Genomic DNA, 5,369 nt, shown 5'->3' on the forward strand with positions numbered 1-5,369 from the left:
GCCTCAGAAGATCAATTTTAGGATCCTTGGTGTCGTCCTTAAAGCATGCTCAACAATCCTCTCTAGGATACGTTTCTAGATGTCACAGGGGTGTGTTAAATATAACTCGATTGAGGACCTGTGAGTATCATTCCGATGAGTCAAATACTATATAATTTAGTTATAAATATATGAAAATTTTGCTTGAAAGCAATAATTTCTCCACGAATTAAATTCCCTTCAAGAGAATTGAGAAGTGTCTTAGTGACATTTATTCATTTGGCATATTGATGGGTCACATGACAATAATTTTCGATCCTGGACAAAGATATAAATGCCTGATTATTCACATGGTGGTTTCCTGGTGCATTTAGCCATAGATTTTGACTAGTATTAGGAACATAGTGCCCTATTATTGATACAACGTGTTTCTGGTACACTCGATAGCAGGTGTGTTCCTACAATCAACAAATAAGTGGTTGAAAGTGACAATTTATATACTTGAAATATTAATACATAGTATTTTAGGTTATCTGGTTTGTTAGGATTGATTATCCCTTGTAAGATAATTTCGGTGTTTTTGAGCTTTTTGAGAGAAGACTTGTGTATTTTAGTTCCGGTAGGACTTTTTTTATGGGAATTCTTTCCATTGTTTATTTCAGACTTCATTTAATAAGTTTCTAGGAAAAATTTGCAAAGGTGCATAGAACTAAAGAAGAATTGAGATTGGTATAGAAGAGTAATTGTAGCAACTCTTGCTCTGTTAATGTATAACCCCTTGTTTTTATCATAGAGGTAAGTGTGTCCTATAAGAATGATGACAACAAGAGTAATTGTGGAGGTACTAGATGCGAAGAACCTCATGCCAAAGGATGGAGAGGGATCAACAAGTCCATTTGTGAAGGTTGATTTTTGTGAAAGCACAAGCGTACAAAGACAAAGTATAACGATCTGAATCCTACATGGAATGAGAAATTGGAGTTTACTGTAAGTGATACATCAACAATGATTCATGAGGAACTGGAAATCGAGGTTTGCAATGATAAGAAAACAACTATGGGTAGACATCGTCATTTTTTGGGAAAAGATAAGTTCCTGGGAGGCTCCACCAGAAAAAGCACCACAAGCTGAATCACCTCCACCTACAGAAGATAAGACTACTGAAACAGCCACGAAGCCCCAAGAAGTAGAAAAAGTGGATCACCTAGCAGCAGTAGCAATGCATCATTTGGAGATACCAACCATGGTCTAGCCCTCAATCATGACTACAAAATATTTCATGAAGGATTTGGGCAGTTCTTATCCAGGCCACAATGAGAGGCATACTTATTATTTGTTTAAGAAAATGGCATGTCTTTTTGTAAGAATTGTGAAGGCAAGAGCACTTCCATCCAGAAATTCTACAGGTAATGCTCTATTTTGATATTTATTTTCACACTATACTATAATAAAAAAATTCAGCCATGAATAGAGAAATATTGTATGCTAGGATGGTTCCTCTATTGATGATATTTAGCATTCTTTAGAAAATTAAATTCAGGTTGCAAGGAGTTTTCAAGTTAATTGTAATAGACTGTAGTTAGTTTCCAAATTACCGATGAATTTTGATCTCCATAGGACACTAGACTAGTCACTTTAAGACAATATTTCAAATCTATGAACCTGGGTAAATTTTATAGAGATGCCTTAAGGGATGGAATTTTCTAGCTTAGGGGGTTTCTCATTGTTTATTTTTCAAGAAAATAATATTCTTAGTTAATACAGTTCATGCTGAATGATTCAAACTCTTGTTCCCAAATAGGTAAATTATAGGTATTTTCTTGGCTTGATATTCTTTAGAGATGCAGTGATGTTCATTATGTTGATAAGAATTTTGGCATGGTGAGGACTCCATAGGGCTAAGAAAGTTGGCTAAATTATTGTCCCTATGCATTTTTTACTTAGAATCTAGGCATAATGTGTGAGTTTCCATTCTCAAAAACACTTGTGGAATAGTTAATAGTTTGGTAAGTTTAATTTTGGTTCCGAAATATTTGGTTTGTTATAGGGTATGTAGGTTATCCATTTGTAAAAATGAGAGTGGGAGGCAAAATTGTTCGAACACGAAAATTTCATAACACTGCATATCCTGAATGGGAGCATATCTTTGCCTTTGGCAAAGACATACTTCAATTAGCTCCTGCCATGGAGATTTTTGTATGGGATGGAAGAAATGCATGGGATGACTTCCTTGGGGGAGTCTACTTTGATCTATTGGAGGTTCCAACAAGAGTTCCTCCAGACATCCCTTTGGCACCTTCATGGCTTAGGTTGGAAGGTGATGGTAGAGTCAAAGGTGATATTATGCTTGCAATTTGGATGGGAACACAGGCAGATGAAACATTCCCAAAGGCTTGGTAGTCTGATACAGGAGGTATTAGGAATACAAGATCAAAAGTATATTTATCCCCAAATTATGGTATCTAAGGGTCAATGTAATTGAAGCCAAAGACTTGAGATTCTTGAAAAGATAAATTTCCTGAGCTCAAAGTGAGGGTGCAGTTGGGTATACAGGTTTTGAGGACTAGAACTTTTAATTCTAGAACCTTGTCAATCCCATTTTGGAATGAAGATTTGATCTTTGTTGCAACTGAACCATTTAAGGAACAACATATGTTATTGGTTGAGGATCGACCTAGTAATGGTGGTAACAAGGATGTGGAGGACTTAGGCCAAACCAGAGTTTCACTAAATCCAATTGAAAGGAGACTAGATTACCGTATGGTAAGCTCAAGGTGGTTCAATGGAGAAAAAGAAAATTGAAAACCAAATGTTAAGTATCATGGAAGAATTCATCTATGCTTGTGTTTTGATTGGGGATATCGTGTAATGGATGAGGTTGCCCATTTAAGCAGTGATTTAAGGCCAACTGCTAAACAGTTATGGAAACCATCTATAGGTGTGCTTGAATTGGGAATTTTGGGAGCGAAAAAACATGTTACTTATGAAAAAAAAGGAGGAAGAGGTACAACAGATGCCTATTGTGTAGCAAATTATGGGAAAAAATGGGTTAAAATGAGAAAAATTATTGATAGATTTGACCCAAGCTAGAATGAGCAATACAGAGGGGAATTTTATGACCCATGCATTGTTCTAACCTTAGGGGTCTTTGATAATTGGCACATATACATGAACAACTTAGATACGAATTCTTCATCACTCAAAGATGTTCTCATTGGAAAAGTGTGGATTCACATTTCAACACTGGAAAGCAATAGAGTTTATAGAAATTCCTATCCATTGTTGGTTCTCCAACTTTTTGGTGTGAAAAAAAAGGGAGAAATTGAACTCTCAGTGCGTTTTTCCTGCTCTTCTTTGCTTGATGTTGTTCATATTTACTCTCAACCATTACTTCCTAAGATGAATTATTTGCATCCCTTGAGCCTAAGTCAGCAAGACATGTTAAGAAACACAGCAATGAAGATTGTTGGATTGAGATAAGATCATGTTGAGCCACCTTTAAGACAGGAATTAGTGAAATATATGTTGGATACAGAGTCTAATATGTGGAGCAACAGGAGAAGTAAGGCTAATTGGTTCAGAATTATGAATGTTCTCAATGGAGTTGCATTTGTTTCTAAATGGGTTGATGACATATGTCAGTGGAGGAATCCCATTATAATAATTTTAGTGCATTCCGCTTCCTTGTCCTGGTTTGGTACCCAGAACTCATTGTACCAACAGTTGTCTGCTACATTTTTCTCATTGGTGAATGGCCCTATAGGTTTTCACCTAGGATGTCACTACACATGGATACACGAATTTCCCATGTAAATGTCGTTGATCATGACGAACTTGATGACGAATTTGATCCATTACAGATCTCTGAGGCTTCTAAAATTGTTACAACGAGATATGATCAATTAAGGATTTTGGCTGCAAGGATACAAACTGTATTGGGTGATTTTGATACACAGGGGGAGAGAATTCAAGCTTTTCTTACTTGGAGAGATCCCTGTTCTACTGACATTTTCATTGCTATAAGTTTCATTATCTCATGTATGTTGTACATTGTTCATTTAATCATAGATTGTGACTAGTATTAGGAACACAGTGCCCTATTCTTGATACAACATGTTTCTGGTAAACTCGATAGCAATTGTGTGCCTATAATCAACAAATAAGTGGTTGAAAGTGACAATTTATACTTGAACTATTAATCAAGAGAATTTTGCAGGAACCATGTGACCATTATTGAGGGTTTCTTTGACAAATTACCTAGTAAAGGAAATAAACCCCAGTAGCCTTCAAGCCTGTGAAGCAGAAAGGAAAATCTTGGGAAACTGTCGCTTCTAACCATTGAAAGGAAAACCATATTAACGTAGAAATTGTACCTGAGAAGGAATGATGGAGCAAAAAATCAGTCGCTGAGTGGATGTGGCATCAAGGCAGTCGCAAATAGCCTGCAATCCCAAGAAGAAGAGGTCATTGGAGCATTGATGAGCTTATTGTTTATAGATGGAGTTGCAGAGTGAAACCCTCCCATCAGAAACACTCGGAATGAGAGACTGAAGTGGGGCTTAGGTCGACCGGTTTCGAAAGACACCACAAACAACCAATGCGAGGCTCCCAAATGAGAGGAATATGATCCTACCGAATTGTAACTAAAAATTCTTGTACTTTTTGATCCGTTGGTAGAGGTTATTTGAATCGTCTAACATCAAAATCAACGTCTCACAACAACACATGTGGCATGGGAGAGACTTATTTTAGAGGAACGCCTTGCGACGTAAGATTGATTATTTCTAATAAACAATTCTTAGCCATTCCATAATCCAATGAACACTAACCTCTTCATTAAAAAAAATTAACACTTTTAAAAAAAAAATTAAAAGTTAGTAACATGATTAAACTTTACACTTTTCAAAAATATTTCAACATTATGTAAACTATTTGAGGATCTATATCAACTAATTTATGTCAATATCAACTTCACATATATCTATATATAAAAAGAAAAATGTTAAAGGAAAATATTTTAATGTTGTATATAATAAAATATTCAATGTCTAAAAAAAATTAATTGAAAATAGAAAAACTAAAATAAAAAATATGAAGTACTTTCTAATAAAAATAACAAAAGGCACATGTGCAATTGATTTAGTTCTTAATATAAACTTAATATGTGACATTTAAAACTATTCATAATAACGAAAAAATCAATGTAGCTTTTTAATACAAACTAATATTCATGCATATACTTAAAAATATGTTAATAACAAAAAAATTGTTTTAGTGATGATGATGATGATGATGATGATGATGATTGTGGTGGTGGTTAACGTCCACTGAGACCAAATTGGTCTATCAAACCCATAATTTTCTTAGTTTTTAATTATCTTGCTCCTCGT

At 35.0% G+C, this 5,369-nt stretch overlaps 1 pseudogene; it reads left to right on the forward strand.

Annotated features, from left to right (window-relative positions):
- Nucleotides 1-984: 984 nt before the first annotated feature.
- Nucleotides 985-4,058, forward strand: LOC149177907 (FT-interacting protein 7-like; annotated as a pseudogene).
- The last annotated feature ends 1,311 nt before the right edge of the window (nt 4,059-5,369 follow it).

This window comes from Pinus tabuliformis, chromosome 4_1 (genome assembly GCF_031772625.1).
Source record: "Pinus tabuliformis cultivar Carrire ecotype Pingquan chromosome 4_1, CPIR1, whole genome shotgun sequence".
Taxonomy (NCBI): domain Eukaryota; kingdom Viridiplantae; phylum Streptophyta; class Pinopsida; order Pinales; family Pinaceae; genus Pinus; species Pinus tabuliformis.